This window comes from Somniosus microcephalus, unplaced genomic scaffold (genome assembly GCF_052327205.1).
Source record: "Somniosus microcephalus isolate GS21.2 unplaced genomic scaffold, FLI_Smic_1.0 unresolved_chr4, whole genome shotgun sequence".
Classification (NCBI taxonomy): Eukaryota; Metazoa; Chordata; class Chondrichthyes; order Squaliformes; family Somniosidae; genus Somniosus; species Somniosus microcephalus.
In genome coordinates this window covers 52,340,538-52,358,086 of record NW_028225182.1, presented here as the reverse complement: position 1 = coordinate 52,358,086, position 17,549 = coordinate 52,340,538, and the positions used below count along the sequence as shown (strand labels likewise).

Here is a 17,549-nt window from a genome sequence, read left to right as displayed (position 1 = left end):
GGAGAGGGTACAGGACGCGCGGTGTGATATTACAGTGAAGGGGAGAGGGTACAGGACGCACGGTGTGATATTACAGCGAGGGGGGAGAGGGTACAGGACGCACGGTGCGATATTACAGCGAGGGGGAGAGGGTACAGGACGCACGGTGCGATATTACAGCGAGGGGGAGAGGGTACAGGACGCACGGTGCGATATTACAGCGAGGGGGAGAGGGTACAGGACGCACGGTGCGATATTACAGCGAGGGGGAGAGGGTACAGGACGCACGGTGTGATATTACAGCGAGGGGGAGAGGGTACAGGACGCACGGTGTGATATTACAGCGAGGGGGAGAGGGTACAGGACGCACGGTGTGATATGACAGCGAGAGAGGGTACAGGACGCACGGTGTGATATTACAGCGAGGGGGAGAGGGTACAGGACGCACAGTGTGATATTACAGCGAGGGGGAGAGGGGACAGGACGCACGGTGTGATATTACAGCGAGGGGGCAGGGTACAGGACGCGCGGTGTGATATTACAGCGAGGGGGAGAGGGTACAGGACGCACGGTGTGATATTACAGCGAGAGAGGGTACAGGACGCACGGTGTGATATTACAGCGAAGGGGTGAGGGTACAGGACGCACGGTGTGATATTACAGCGAGAGAGGGTACAGGACGCACGGTGTGATATTACAGCGAGGGGGAGAGGGTACAGGACGCACGGTGCGATATTACAGCGAGGGGGAGAGGGTACAGGACGCGCGGTGTGATATTACAGCGAGGGGGAGAGGGTACAGGACGCGCGGTGTGATATTACAGCGAGGGGGAGAGGGTACAGGACGCGCGGTGTGATATTACAGCGAGGGTGAGAGGGTACAGGACGCGCGGTGTGATATTACAGCGAGGGGGAGAGGGTACAGGACGCGCGGTGTGATATTACAGCGAGAGGGAGAGGGTACAGGACTCACGGTGTGATATTACAGCGAGAGGGGGCACAGGACGCGCGGTGCGATATTACAGCGAGGGGGAGAGGGTACAGGACGCACGGTGTGATATTACAGCGAGGGGGAGAGGGTACAGGACGCACGGTGTGATATTACAGCGAGAGAGGGTACAGGACGCAGAGTGTGATATTACAGCGAGGGGGAGAGGGTACAGGACGCGCGGTGTGATATTACAGCGAGGGGGAGAGGGTACAGGACGCGCGGTGTGATATTACAGCGAGGGGGAGAGGGTACAGGACGCGCGGTGTGATATTACAGCGAGGGGGAGAGGGTACAGGACGCGCGGTGTGATATTACAGCGAGGGTGAGAGGGTACAGGACGCGCGGTGTGATATTACAGCGAGGGGGAGAGGGTACAGGACGCGCGGTGTGATATTACAGCGAGAGGGAGAGGGTACAGGACTCGCGGTGTGATATTACAGCGAGAGAGGGCACAGGACGCGCGGTGCGATATTACAGCGAGGGGGAGAGGGTACAGGACGCACGGTGTGATATTACAGCGAGGGGGAGATGGTACTGGACGCACGGTGCGATATTACAGCGAGGGGGAGAGGGTACAGGACGCACGGTGTGATATTACAGCGAGGGGGAGAGGATTCAGGACGCGCGGTGTGATATTACAGCGAGGGGGAGAGGGTACAGGACGCACGGTGAGATATTACAGCGAGGGGGAGAGGGTACAGGACGCGCGGTGTGATATTACAGCGAGAGAGGGTACAGGACGCACGGTGTGATATTACAGCGAGGGGGAGAGGGTACAGGACGCACGGTGTGATATTACAGCGAGGGGGAGAGGGTACAGGACGCACGGTGCGATATTACAGCGAGAGAGGGTACAGGACGCACGGTGTGATATTACAGCGAGGGGGAGAGGGTACAGGACGCACGGTGCAATATTACAGCGAGGGGGAGAGGGTACAGGACGCACGGTGCGATATTACAGCGAGGGGGAGAGGGTACAGGATGCACGGTGCGATATTACAGCGAGAGAGGGTACAGGACGCGCGGTGTGATATTACAGCGAGGGGGAGAGGGTACAGGACGCACGGTGTGATATTACAGCGAGAGAGGGTACAGGACGCGCGGTGTGATATTACAGCGAGGGGGAGAGGGTACAGGACGCACGGTGTGATATTACAGCGAGAGAGGGTACAGGACGCGCGGTGTGATATTACAGCGAGGGGGAGAGGGTACAGGACGCACGGTGTGATATTACAGCGAGAGAGGGTACAGGACGCGCGGTGTGATATTACAGTGAGGGGGATAGGGTACAGGACGCACGGTGTGATATTACAGCGAGAGAGGGTACAGGACGCGCGGTGTGATATTACAGCGAGGGGGAGAGGGTACAGGACGCGCGGTGTGATATTACAGTGAAGGGGAGAGGGTACAGGACGCACGGTGTGATATTACAGCGAGGGGGGAGAGGGTACAGGACGCACGGTGCGATATTACAGCGAGGGGGAGAGGGTACAGGACGCACGGTGCGATATTACAGCGAGGGGGAGAGGGTACAGGACGCACGGTGCGATATTACAGCGAGGGGGAGAGGGTACAGGACGCACGGTGCGATATTACAGCGAGGGGGAGAGGGTACAGGACGCACGGTGTGATATTACAGCGAGGGGGAGAGGGTACAGGACGCACGGTGTGATATTACAGCGAGGGGGAGAGGGTACAGGACGCACGGTGTGATATGACAGCGAGAGAGGGTACAGGACGCACGGTGTGATATTACAGCGAGGGGGAGAGGGTACAGGACGCACAGTGTGATATTACAGCGAGGGGGAGAGGGTACAGGACGCACGGTGTGATATTACAGCGAGGGGGCAGGGTACAGGACGCGCGGTGTGATATTACAGCGAGGGGGAGAGGGTACAGGACGCACGGTGTGATATTACAGCGAGAGAGGGTACAGGACGCACGGTGTGATATTACAGCGAAGGGGTGAGGGTACAGGACGCACGGTGTGATATTACAGCGAGAGAGGGTACAGGACGCACGGTGTGATATTACAGCGAGAGAGGGTACAGGTCGCACGGTGTGATATTACAGCGAGGGGGTGAGGGTACAGGACGCACGGTGTGATATTACAGCGAGAGAGGGTACAGGACGCACGGTGTGATATTACAGCGAGGGGGAGAGGGTACAGGACGCACGGTGTGATATTACAGCGAGGGGGAGAGAGGACAGGACGCGCGGTGTGATATTACAGCGAGGGGGAGAGGGTACAGGACGCGCGGTGTGATATTACAGCGAGGGGGAGAGGGTACAGGACGCACGGTGTGATATTACAGCGAGGGGGAGAGGGTACTGGACGCACGGTGTGATATTACAGCGAGGGGGAGAGGGTACAGGACGCACGGTGTGATATTACAGCGAGGGGGAGAGGGTTCAGGACGCGCGGTGTGATATTACAGCGAGGGGGAGAGGGTACAGGACGCACGGTGAGATATTACTGCGAGGGGGAGAGGGTACAGGACGCGCGGTGTGATATTACAGCGAGAGAGGGTACAGGACGCACGGTGTGATATTACAGCGAGGGGGAGAGGGAACAGGACGCACGGTGTGATATTACAGCGAGGGGGAGAGGGTACAGGACGCACGGTGTGATATTACAGCGAGGCGGAGAGGGTACAGGACGCACAGTGTGATATTACAGCGAGAGGGAGAGGGTACAGGACGCACGGTGTGATATTACAGCGAGGGGGAGATGGTACAGGACGCACGGTGTGATATTACAGCGAGGGGGAGAGGGTACAGGACGCGCGGTGCGATATTACAGCGAGGGGGAGAGGGTACAGGTCGCGCGGTGTGATATTACAGCGAGGGGGACAGGGTACAGGACGCACGGTGTGATATTACAGCGAGGGGAGAGGGTACAGGACGCACGGTGCGATATTACAGCGAGGGGGAGAGGGTACAGGACGCACGGTGCGATATTACAGCGAGGGGGAGAGGGTACAGGACGCACGGTGTGATATTACAGAGAGGGGGAGAGGGTAGAGGACGCGCGGTGTGATATTACAGCGAGGGGGAGAGGGTACAGGATGCACGGTGTGATATTACAGCGAGGGGGAGAGGGTACAGGACGCACGGTGTGATATTACAGCGAGGGGGAGAGGGTACAGGACGCGATATTACAGCAAGGGGGAGAGGGTACAGGACGCACGGTGCGATATTACAGCAAGGGGGAGAGGGTACAGGACGCGCGGCGTGATATTACAGCGAGGGGGAGAGGGTACAGGACGCACGGTGTGATATTACACCGAGGGGGAGAGGGTACAGGACGCACGGTGTGATATTACAGCGAGCGGGAGAGGGTACAGGACGCACGGCGCGATATTACAGCGAGAGAGGGTACAGGACGCACGGTGTGATATTACAGCGAGGGGGAGAGGGTACAGGACGCGCGGTGTGATATTACAGCGAGGGGGAGAGGGTACAGGACACGCGGTGTGATATTACAGCGAGGGGGGGAGGGTACAGGACGCACGGTGTGATATTACAGCGAGAGAGGGTACAGGACGCACGGTGTGATATTACAGCGAGGGGGAGAGGGAACAGGACGCACGGTGTGATATTACAGCGAGGGGGAGAGGGTACAGGACGCACGGTGTGATATTACAGCGAGGCGGAGAGGGTACAGGACGCACAGTGTGATATTACAGCGAGAGGGAGAGGGTACAGGACGCACGGTGTGATATTACAGCGAGGGGGAGATGGTACAGGACGCACGGTGTGATATTACAGCGAGGGGGAGAGGGTACAGGACGCGCGGTGCGATATTACAGCGAGGGGGAGAGGGTACAGGTCGCGCGGTGTGATATTACAGCGAGGGGGACAGGGTACAGGACGCACGGTGTGATATTACAGCGAGGGGAGAGGGTACAGGACGCACGGTGCGATATTACAGCGAGGCGGAGAGGGTACAGGACGCACGGTGCGATATTACAGCGAGGGGGAGAGGGTAGAGGACGCGCGGTGTGATATTACAGCGAGGGGGAGAGGGTACAGGACGCACGGTGTGATATTACAGCGAGGGGGAGAGGGTACAGGACGCACGGTGTGATATTACAGCGAGGGGGAGAGGGTACAGGACGCGATATTACAGCAAGGGGGAGAGGGTACAGGACGCACGGTGCGATATTACAGCAAGGGGGAGAGGGTACAGGACGCGCGGCGTGATATTACAGCGAGGGGGAGAGGGTACAGGACGCACGGTGTGATATTACACCGAGGGGGAGAGGGTACAGGACGCACGGTGTGATATTACAGCGAGCGGGAGAGGGTACAGGACGCACGGCGCGATATTACAGCGAGAGAGGGTACAGGACGCACGGTGTGATATTACAGCGAGGGGGAGAGGGTACAGGACGCGCGGTGTGATATTACAGCGAGGGGGAGAGGGTACAGGACACGCGGTGTGATATTACAGCGAGGGGGGGAGGGTACAGGACGCACGGTGTGATATTACAGCGAGAGAGGGTACAGGACGCACGGTGTGATATTACAGCGAGGGGGAGAGGGTACAGGACGCACGGTGTGATATTACAGCGAGGGGGAGAGGGTACAGGACGCACGGTGTGATATTACAGCGAGGAGGAGAGGGTACAGGACGCGCGGTGTGATATTACAGCGAGGGGGAGAGGGTACAGGACGCGCGGTGTGATATTACAGCGAGGGGGAGAGGGTACGGGACGCACGGTGTGATATTACAGCGAGGGGGAGAGGGTACTGGACGCACGGTGTGATATTACAGCGAGGGGGAGAGGGTACAGGACGCACGGTGTGATATTACAGCGAGGGGGAGAGGGTTCAGGACGCGCGGTGTGATATTACAGCGAGGGGGAGAGGGTACAGGACGCACGGTGAGATATTACTGCGAGGGGGAGAGGGTACAGGACGCGCGGTGTGATATTACAGCGAGAGAGGGTACAGGACGCACGGTGTGATATTACAGCGAGGGGGAGAGGGAACAGGACGCACGGTGTGATATTACAGCGAGGGGGAGAGGGTACAGGACGCACGGTGTGATATTACAGCGAGGCGGAGAGGGTACAGGACGCACAGTGTGATATTACAGCGAGAGGGAGAGGGTACAGGACGCACGGTGTGATATTACAGCGAGGGGGAGATGGTACAGGACGCACGGTGTGATATTACAGCGAGGGGGAGAGGGTACAGGACGCGCGGTGCGATATTACAGCGAGGGGGAGAGGGTACAGGTCGCGCGGTGTGATATTACAGCGAGGGGGACAGGGTACAGGACGCACGGTGTGATATTACAGCGAGGGGAGAGGGTACAGGACGCACGGTGCGATATTACAGCGAGGGGGAGAGGGTACAGGACGCACGGTGCGATATTACAGCGAGGGGGAGAGGGTACAGGACGCACGGTGTGATATTACAGAGAGGGGGAGAGGGTAGAGGACGCGCGGTGTGATATTACAGCGAGGGGGAGAGGGTACAGGATGCACGGTGTGATATTACAGCGAGGGGGAGAGGGTACAGGACGCACGGTGTGATATTACAGCGAGGGGGAGAGGGTACAGGACGCGATATTACAGCAAGGGGGAGAGGGTACAGGACGCACGGTGCGATATTACAGCAAGGGGGAGAGGGTACAGGACGCGCGGCGTGATATTACAGCGAGGGGGAGAGGGTACAGGACGCACGGTGTGATATTACACCGAGGGGGAGAGGGTACAGGACGCACGGTGTGATATTACAGCGAGCGGGAGAGGGTACAGGACGCACGGCGCGATATTACAGCGAGAGAGGGTACAGGACGCACGGTGTGATATTACAGCGAGGGGGAGAGGGTACAGGACGCGCGGTGTGATATTACAGCGAGGGGGAGAGGGTACAGGACACGCGGTGTGATATTACAGCGAGGGGGGGAGGGTACAGGACGCACGGTGTGATATTACAGCGAGAGAGGGTACAGGACGCACGGTGTGATATTACAGCGAGGGGGAGAGGGTACAGGACGCACGGTGTGATATTACAGCGAGGGGGAGAGGGTACAGGACGCACGGTGTGATATTACAGCGAGCGGGGAGGGTACAGGACGCGCGGTGTGATATTACAGCGAGGGGGAGAGGGTACAGGACGCACGGTGTGATATTACAGCGAGAGAGGGTACAGGACGCACGGTGTGATATTACAGCGAGGGGGAGAGGGTACAGGACGCACGGTGTGATATTACAGCGAGAGAGGATACAGGACGGACGGTGTGATATTACAGCGAGGGGGAGAGGGTACAGGACGCACGGTACGATATTGCAGCGAGGGGGAGAGGGTACAGGACGCACGGTGTGATATTACAGCGAGGGGGAGAGGGTACAGGACGCACGGTGTGATATTACAGCGAGAGAGGGTACAGGACGCAGAGTGTGATATTACAGCGAGGGGGAGAGGGTACAGGACGCGCGGTGTGATATTACAGCGAGGGGGAGAGGGTACAGGACGCGCGGTGTGATATTACAGCGAGGGGGAGAGGGTACAGGACGCGCGGTGTGATATTACAGCGAGGGGGAGAGGGTACAGGACGCGCGGTGTGATATTACAGCGAGGGGGAGAGGGTACAGGACGCGCGGTGTGATATTACAGCGAGGGGGAGAGGGTACAGGACGCGCGGTGTGATATTACAGCGAGAGGGAGAGGGTACAGGACGCGCGGTGTGATATTACAGCGAGAGAGCGTACAGGACGCGCGGTGCGATATTACAGCGAGGGGGAGAGGGTACAGGACGCACGGTGTGATATTACAGCGAGGGGGAGATGGTACTGGACGCACTGTGTGATATTACAGCGAGGGGGAGAGGGTACAGGACGCACGGTGTGATATTACAGCGAGGGGGAGAGGATTCAGGACGCGCGGTGTGATATTACAGCGAGGGGGAGAGGGTACAGGACGCACGGTGAGATATTACAGCGAGGGGGGAGAGGGTACAGGACGCGCGGTGTGATATTACAGCGAGAGAGGGTACAGGACGCACGGTGTGATATTACAGCGAGGGGGAGAGGGTACAGGACGCACGGTGTGATATTACAGCGAGGGGGAGAGGGTACAGGACGCACGGTGCGATATTACAGCGAGAGAGGGTACAGGACGCACGGTGTGATATTACAGCGAGGGGGAGAGGGTACAGGACGCACGGTGCGATATTACAGCGAGGGGGAGAGGGTACAGGACGCACGGTGCGATATTACAGCGAGGGGGAGAGGGTACAGGATGCACGGTGCGATATTACAGCGAGAGAGGGTACAGGACGCGCGGTGTGATATTACAGCGAGGGGGAGAGGGTACAGGACGCACGGTGTGATATTACAGCGAGAGAGGGTACAGGACGCGCGGTGTGATATTACAGCGAGGGGGAGAGGGTACAGGACGCACGGTGTGATATTACAGCGAGAGAGGGTACAGGACGCGCGGTGTGATATTACAGCGAGGGGGAGAGGGTACAGGACGCACGGTGTGATATTACAGCGAGAGAGGGTACAGGACGCGCGGTGTGATATTACAGCGAGGGGGAGAGGGTACAGGACGCACGGTGTGATATTACAGCGAGAGAGGGTACAGGACGCGCGGTGTGATATTACAGTGAGGGGGATAGGGTACAGGACGCACGGTGTGATATTACAGCGAGAGAGGGTACAGGACGCGCGGTGTGATATTACAGCGAGGGGGAGAGGGTACAGGACGCGCGGTGTGATATTACAGTGAGGGGGAGAGGGTACAGGACGCACGGTGTGATATTACAGCGAGGGGGGAGACGGTACAGGACGCACGGTGCGATATTACAGCGAGGGGGAGAGGGTACAGGACGCACGGTGCGATATTACAGCGAGGGGGAGAGGGTACAGGACGCACGGTGCGATATTACAGCGAGGGGGAGAGGGTACAGGACGCACGGTGCGATATTACAGCGAGGGGGAGAGGGTACAGGACGCACGGTGCGATATTACAGCGAGGGGGAGAGGGTACAGGACACACGGTGCGGTATTACAGCGAGGGGGAGAGGGTACAGGACGCACGGTGTGATATTACAGCGAGAGAGGGTACAGGACGCACGGTGTGATATTACAGCGAGGGGGAGAGGGTACAGGACGCACGGTGTGATATTACAGCGAGGGGGAGAGGGTACAGGACGCACGGTGTGATATGACAGCGAGAGAGGGTACAGGACGCACGGTGTGATATTACAGCGAGGGGGAGAGGGTACAGGACGCACAGTGTGATATTACAGCGAGGGGGAGAGGGTACAGGACGCACGGTGTGATATTACAGCGAGGGGGGAGGGTACAGGACGCGCGGTGTGATATTACAGCGAGGGGGAGAGGTACAGGACGCACGGTGTGATATTACAGCGAGAGAGGGTACAGGACGCACGGTGTGATATTACAGCGAGGGGGTGAGGGTACAGGACGCACGGTGTGATATTACAGCGAGAGAGGGTACAGGACGCACGGTGTGATATTACAGCGAGGGGGAGAGGGTACAGGACGCACGGTGCGATATTACAGCGAGGGGGAGAGGGTACAGGACGCACGGTGTGATATTACAGCGAGGGGGAGAGGGTACAGGACGCACGGTGTGATATTACAGCGAGAGAGGATACAGGACGCACAGTGTGATATTACAGCGAGGGGGAGAGGGTACAGGACGCGCGGTGTGATATTACAGCGAGGGGGAGAGGGTACAGGACGCGCGGTGTGATATTACAGCGAGGGGGAGAGGGTACAGGACGCGCGGTGTGATATTACAGCGAGAGAGGGTACAGGACGCACGGTGTGATATTACAGCGAGGGGGAGAGGGTACAGGACGCACGGTGTGATATTACAGCGAGGGGGAGAGGGTACAGGACGCACGGTGTGATATTACAGCGAGGGGGAGAGGGTACAGGACGCGCGGTGTGATATTACAGCGACGGGGAGAGGGTACAGGACGCACGGTGTGATATTACAGCGAGGGGGGAGGGTACAGGACGCGCGGTGTGATATTACAGCGAGGGGGAGAGGGTACAGGACGCACGGTGTGATATTACAGCGAGAGAGGGTACAGGACGCACGGTGTGATATTACAGCGAGGGGGTGAGGGTACAGGACGCACAGTGTGATATTACAGCGAGAGAGGGTACAGGACGCACGGTGTGATATTACAGCGAGGGGGAGAGGGTACAGGACGCACGGTGCGATATTACAGCGAGGGGGAGAGGGTACAGGACGCACGGTGTGATATTACAGCGAGGGGGAGAGGGTACAGGACGCACGGTGTGATATTACAGCGAGAGAGGATACAGGACGCACAGTGTGATATTACAGCGAGGGGGAGAGGGTACAGGACGCGCGGTGTGATATTACAGCGAGGGGGAGAGGGTACAGGACGCGCGGTGTGATATTACAGCGAGGGGGAGAGGGTACAGGACGCGCGGTGTGATATTACAGCGAGGGGGAGAGGGTACAGGACGCGCGGTGTGATATTACAGCGAGGGGGAGAGGGTACAGGACGCGCGGTGTGATATTACAGCGAGGGGGAGAGGGTACAGGACGCACGGTGTGATATTACAGCGAGGGGGAGAGGGTACTGGACGCACGGTGTGATATTACAGCGAGGGGGAGAGGGTACAGGACGCACGGTGTGATATTACAGCGAGGGGGAGAGGGTTCAGGACGCGCGGTGTGATATTACAGCGAGGGGGAGAGGGTACTGGACGCACGGTGAGATATTACTGCGAGGGGGAGAGGGTACAGGACGCGCGGTGTGATATTACAGCGAGAGAGGGTACAGGACGCACGGTGTGATATTACAGCGAGGGGGAGAGGGAACAGGACGCACGGTGTGATATTACAGCGAGGGGGAGAGGGTACAGGACGCACGGTGTGATATTACAGCGAGGCGGAGAGGGTACAGGACGCACAGTGTGATATTACAGCGAGAGGGAGAGGGTACAGGACGCACGGTGTGATATTACAGCGAGGGGGAGATGGTACAGGACGCACGGTGTGATATTACAGCGAGGGGGAGAGGGTACAGGACGCGCGGTGCGATATTACAGCGAGGGGGAGAGGGTACAGGTCGCGCGGTGTGATATTACAACGAGGGGGACAGGGTACAGGACGCACGGTGTGATATTACAGCGAGGGGGAGAGGGTACAGGACGCACGGTGCGATATTACAGCGAGGGGGAGAGGGTACAGGACGCACGGTGCGATATTACAGCGAGGGGGAGAGGGTACAGGACGCACGGTGTGATATTACAGAGAGGCGGAGAGGGTACAGGACGCGCGGTGTGATATTACAGCGAGGGGGAGAGGGTACAGGACGCACGGTGTGATATTACAGCGAGGGGAGAGGGTACAGGACGCACGGTGCGATATTACAGCGAGGGGGAGAGGGTACAGGACGCACGGTGCGATATTACAGCGAGGGGGAGAGGGTACAGGACGCACGGTGTGATATTACAGAGAGGCGGAGAGGGTAGAGGACGCGCGGTGTGATATTACAGCGAGGGGGAGAGGGTACAGGACGCACGGTGAGATATTACAGCGAGGGGGAGAGGGTACAGGACGCACGGTGTGATATTACAGCGAGGGGGAGAGGGTACAGGACGCGATATTACAGCAAGGGGGAGAGGGTACAGGACGCACGGTGCGATATTACAGCAAGGGGGAGAGGGTACAGGACGCGCGGCGTGATATTACAGCGAGGGGGAGAGGGTACAGGACGCACGGTGTGATATTACACCGAGGGGGAGAGGGTACAGGACGCACGGTGTGATATTACAGCGAGCGGGAGAGGGTACAGGACGCACGGCGCGATATTACAGCGAGAGAGGGTACAGGACGCACGGTGTGATATTACAGCGAGGGGAGAGGGTACAGGACGCACGGTGTGATATTACAGCGAGGGGGAGAGGGTACAGGACGCGCGGTGTGATATTACAGCGAGGGGGAGAGGGTACAGGACACGCGGTGTGATATTACAGCGAGGGGGAGAGGGTACAGGACGCACGGTGTGATATTACAGCGAGAGAGGGTACAGGACGCGCAGTGTGATATTACAGCGAGGGGGACAGGCATTTACATTTGCATCGGGGGGAGTTAGAAACAGTGACAGAAAGAGAGAGAGAAACGGCGAGAGAGACAGAGGGCGAGAGAGGGAGGGCGAGGGAGGGGGAGCGAGGGAGGGGGAGCGAGGGAGGGCGAGAGAGGGAGAGGGAGAGAGGGAGAGGGAGAGGGAGAGAGGGAGGGCGAGAGAGGGAGGGCGAGAGAGGGAGAGGGCGAGAGAGGGAGGGCGAGAGAGGGAGGGCGAGAGAGGGAGGGCGAGAGAGGGAGGGCGAGAGAGGGAGGGCGAGAGAGGGAGGGCGAGAGAGGGGGAGAGAGAGAGAGCGAGAGAGCGAGAGAGGGAGGGCGAGAGAGGGAGAGAGAGAGAGGGAGAGCGAGAGAGGGAGAGCGAGAGAGGGAGAGAGAGAGAGAGAGCGAGAGAGCGAGAGACCGAGAGAGGGAGGGCGAGAGAGGGAGGGCGAGAGAGGGAGGGCGAGAGAGGGAGGGCGAGAGAGGGAGGGCGAGAGAGGGAGGGCGAGAGAGGGAGGGCGAGAGAGGGAGGGCGAGAGAGGGAGGGCGAGAGAGGGAGGGCGAGAGAGGGAGGGCGAGAGAGGGAGGGCGAGAGAGGGAGGGCGAGAGAGGGAGGGCGAGAGAGGGAGAGCGAGAGAGCGAGAGAGGGAGAGCGAGAGAGGGGGAGAGAGAGAGGGGGAGAGAGAGAGAGAGCGAGAGGGCGAGAGAGGGAGGGCGAGAGAGGGAGGGCGAGAGAGGGAGGGCGAGAGAGGGAGGGCGAGAGAGGGAGGGCGGGAGAGGGAGAGCGGGAGAGGGAGAGCGGGAGAGGGAGAGCGGGAGAGGGAGAGCGGGAGAGGGAGAGCGGGAGAGGGAGAGCGGGAGAGGGAGAGCGAGAGAGGGAGAGCGAGAGAGAGAGAGGGAGAGCGAGAGAGGGAGAGAGGGAGAGCGAGAGAGGGGGAGAGAGAGAGAGCGAGAGAGCGAGAGAGGGAGCGCGAGAGAGGGAGCGCGAGAGAGGGAGGGCGAGAGAGGGAGGGCGAGAGAGGGAGGGCGAGAGAGGGAGGGCGAGAGAGGGAGGGCGAGAGAGGGAGGGCGAGAGAGGGAGAGCGAGAGAGGGAGAGCGAGAGAGGGAGAGCGAGAGAGGGAGAGCGAGAGAGGGAGAGCGAGAGAGGGAGAGAGGGAGAGCGAGAGAGGGAGAGCGAGAGAGGGAGAGCGAGAGAGGGAGAGAGGGAGAGGGAGAGGGAGAGAGGGAGAGCGAGAGAGGGAGAGCGAGAGAGGGAGAGCGAGAGAGGGAGAGCGAGAGAGGGAGAGAGCGAGAGGGAGAGAGCGAGAGGGAGAGAGCGAGAGGGAGAGAGCGAGAGGGAGAGAGCGAGAGGGAGAGAGCGAGAGAGGGAGAGCGAGAGAGGGAGAGCGAGAGAGGGAGAGCGAGAGAGGGAGAGCGAGAGAGGGAGAGCGAGAGAGGGAGAGCGAGAGAGGGAGAGAGAGAGAGAGAGAGAGAGAGAGAGAGAGCGAGAGAGGGAGAGCGAGAGAGGGAGAGCGAGAGGGAGAGCGAGAGAGGGAGAGCGAGAGAGGGGGAGAAAGAGCGAGAGCGAGAGGGAGAGCGAGAGAGGGAGAGAGCGAGAGGGAGAGAGCGAGAGGGAGAGAGCGAGAGAGGGAGAGCGAGAGAGGGAGAGCGAGAGAGGGAGAGCGAGAGAGGGAGAGAGAGAGAGAGAGAGAGAGAGAGAGAGCGAGAGAGGGAGAGCGAGAGAGGGAGAGCGAGAGGGAGAGCGAGAGAGGGAGAGCGAGAGAGGGGGAGAAAGAGCGAGAGCGAGAGGGAGAGCGAGAGAGGGAGAGCGAGAGAGAAGAAATTGAAAACTCCACCAATCCAAAACAATTCTGGGAAATGTGGAATAACCTGAGTACAACACAATTGCAAGCATTACCAATCCAAGATGGCGACATCTGGAGAACACATTTTGAAAACCTCTACAAAGACATCCCAATAAACAAAACAAACCCAAGCCAACATCAGGTCACAGAAAAACTCCACACATTAGAAGCAACAATTAAAGACAACCAAAACCCTCTAGACTCCCCAATCACATGGAAAGAACTGGCCACAAAAACAAAATCTCTCCACCTAAAGAAAGCCTGTGGCCCAGACAACATCAAAAATGAAATGCTAAAGTTCAGCAATATGGAGATGCAGGGTGCGATACTCAAACTATTCAACATCATATTACGCTCAGGCTGTTTTCCCGATATCTGGTGCCAAGGACTAATCTCCCCCATATATAAAAGTGGAAACAAATCAGACCCAAATAACTACCGCGGCATCTGTGTCAACAGTTGTCTAGGGAAGTTATTCTGCAGTATTCTAAATAGCAGATTACTTGATTTTCTTAACAAACATAATATCCTCAGAAAAAACCAAATAGGCTTTCTTCCAAAACACCGCACCGCCGACCATATCTATACCCTTCACACCCTCATTGAAAAACATAAACACCAAACAAAAAATGGGAAAATATTCGCCTGTTTCATCGACTTCAAGAAAGCCTTTGACTCTATATGGCACGAAGGGCTCTATTATAAACTTCTTCAGTGTGGAATAGGGGGCAAAGTCTATGACCTTATTAAATCAATGTATCTGAAAAACAAATGCGGGGTCAAAATTGGAGACAAACACACCGATTTCTTCACCCAGAGAAGAGGCGTCCGGCAGGGCTGCAATTTGAGCCCGACCCTGTTCAACATATACATAAATGAATTAGCAGACATGCTGGAGCAAAGCGAGTCACCAGGTCTCCGTCTCCTGGATGGAGAAGTGAAGTCCCTGTTCTATGCGGACGACCTGGTTCTGCTGTCTCCCACAGAACAGGGATTACAGCAACAACTAGACCTACTCGACAAATACTGCCAAAATTGGGCTCTAACAGTAAATCTAAAGAAAACCAACATCATGATTTTTCAGAAAAGACCCAGATGTCAGGAAAACAAATACCAGTTTACCCTCAGTGATACCACTATAGGACACACTATGAGCTACACCTACCTTGGTCTAACTATTACAGCATCAGGGAGCTTCAGCATAGCAGTGAATGCACTAAAAGAAAAAGCCCGAAGAGCCCTATATGCAATAAAAAGAAAATTCTACAACATCCAAATCCCAATCAAAATCTGGCTCAAAATATTTGACAGCATAATCCTGCCCATTGCACTGTACGGTAGTGAAGTATGGGGCCCGCTAAATCACCAAAGCTACACTAAATGGGAAAAACACACAATAGAAGCCCTACATGCAGAATTCTGCCGAAGCATCCTTCGCACCCAAAGAAAAACGCCAACAAATGCATGCAGAGCCGAACTAGGCAGATACCCACTGATAATAAACATCCAAAAACGAGCACTAAACTTCCTAAATCACCTCAAATCTAGCTCCCCAGACACCCTTCATTTCAAAGCCTTTCAGACCCAAGAGCTAAACCCAGAAAAGAGTCCCCTGAGTCAGCTGCTACTGAAACTAAGTACTCAGCCGGACCCTGACCAGCCCCAGACCAACACAGCCGTCCAAACACCAATCCGAGTGAACCAAATCATTAAAAAATGCAAAGAAACCTACCTGGAACATTGGAACAAAATAACCGAAAGCCAAAGCAGATTAGAATGTTACCGGGCCCTAAAAAGAGAATATAAACTGGCAGACTACCTCACGACCATCAGAGACACAAAACAGAGACAGACCCTCACCAGGTACAGACTAAGCGACCACCAACTGGAAATTGAAAAAGGCAGATACAAGAAATCCTGGCAGCCTAGAGAGAATAGAATATGCGATCAATGTCTGGCTGGCGAGGTTGAAACAGAAATGCATTTCCTCCTAAAATGCGAAAAATTTAACACATCAAGAAACATATTATTCAACAAGCTAAGCCAAACAACCCCAGATTTCAAGGAATTGGATGATCTGTCAAAATTGAGATTAGTCCTAGAAGGAGACAGACCATACCTTGGGGCCAAATATGTAACAACATGTCACAACCTGAGGACTGTTTAAAAGTAAGACTGTTTAAAATTAATATTGAACGTACCAAATGAAGTAGAAAGACTGTTTAAAATTAATATTGTTTAAAAGTAATATTGTATGTACCCAACAAATGTCAAACCGATTGACACCTACAGAATGTTGGAAAACTGTACCTTTTTGCTATGTAAGCTTTGGCAATATGGTTCTCTGTAAACTTTCATGCCAATAAAGCATTTGAACTGAACTGAGAGCGAGAGAGGGAGAGCGAGAGAGGGAGAGCGAGAGAGGGGGAGAGCGAGAGAGGGGGAGAGCGAGAGAGGGAGAGCGAGAGAGGGAGAGCGAGAGAGGGGGAGAGAGAGAGGGAGAGCGAGAGAGGGACAGCGAGAGAGGGGGAGAGAGAGAGACGGAGAGAGAGAGAGACGGAGAGAGAGAGAGAGACGGAGAGAGAGAGAGGGAGAACGAGAGCGAGAGAGGGAGAGCGAGAGAGAGGGAGAGCGAGAGAGGGGGAGAGAGAGCGAGAGAGGGAGAGAGGGAGAGAGGGAGAGAGGGAGAGCGAGAGAGGGAGAGCAAGAGCGAGAGAGCGAGAGAGGGAGAGCGAGAGAGGGAGAGCGAGAGAGGGAGAGCGGGAGAGGGAGAGCGGGAGAGGGAGAGCGGGAGAGGGAGAGCGGGAGAGGGAGAGCGAGAGAGGGAGAGCGGGAGAGGGAGAGCGGGAGAGGGAGAGCGGGAGAGGGAGAGCGGGAGAGGGAGAGCGGGAGAGGGAGAGCGAGAGAGGGAGAGGGAGAGGGAGAGCGAGAGAGGGAGAGCGGGAGAGGGAGAGCGGGAGAGGGAGAGCGGGAGAGGGAGAGCGGGAGAGGGAGAGCGGGAGAGGGAGAGCGGGAGAGGGAGAGCGGGAGAGGGAGAGAGGGAGAGGGGGAGAGGGAGAGCGGGAGAGGGAGAGCGGGAGAGGGAGAGCGGGAGAGGGAGAGCGGGAGAGGGAGAGCGAGAGAGGGAGAGCGAGAGAGGGAGAGCGAGAGAGGGAGAGCGAGAGAGGGAGAGCGAGAGAGGGAGAGCGAGAGAGGGAGAGCGAGAGAGGGAGAGCGAGAGAGGGGGAGAGAGAGAGACGGAGAGAGAGAGAGACGGAGAGAGAGAGAGACGGAGAGAGAGAGAGAGAGACGGAGAGAGAGAGAGGGAGAACGAGAGCGAGAGAGGGAGAGCAAGAGCGAGAGCGAGAGCGAGAGAGGGGGAGAGAGAGAGAGAGACGGAGAGAGAGAGACGGAGAGAGAGAGACGGAGAGAGAGAGACGGAGAGAGAGAGAGACGGAGAGAGAGAGACGGAGAGAGAGAGACGGAGAGAGACGGAGAGAGGGAGACGGAGAGAGAGAGACGGAGACAGAGAGACGGAGAGAGAGAGACGGAGACAGAGAGACGGAGACAGAGAGACGGAGACAGAGAGACGGAGAGAGAGAGACGGAGAGAGAGAGACGGAGAGAGACGGAGAGAGGGAGACGGAGAGAGGGAGA

The 17,549-nt window shown here is 57.3% G+C and overlaps 1 long non-coding RNA gene across 1 annotated transcript in view; it reads right to left on the bottom strand.

Annotated features, from left to right (window-relative positions):
* Nucleotides 1-16,112, bottom strand: part of LOC147091089 (uncharacterized) — a 38,598-nt gene extending 22,486 nt beyond the window's left edge. The window contains exon 1 of the long non-coding RNA XR_015075302.1: nt 15,775-16,112. This is a non-coding gene — a long non-coding RNA (uncharacterized LOC147091089). The remainder of the gene's footprint in view (nt 1-15,774) is intronic.
* Nucleotides 16,113-17,549: the final 1,437 nt, after the last annotated feature.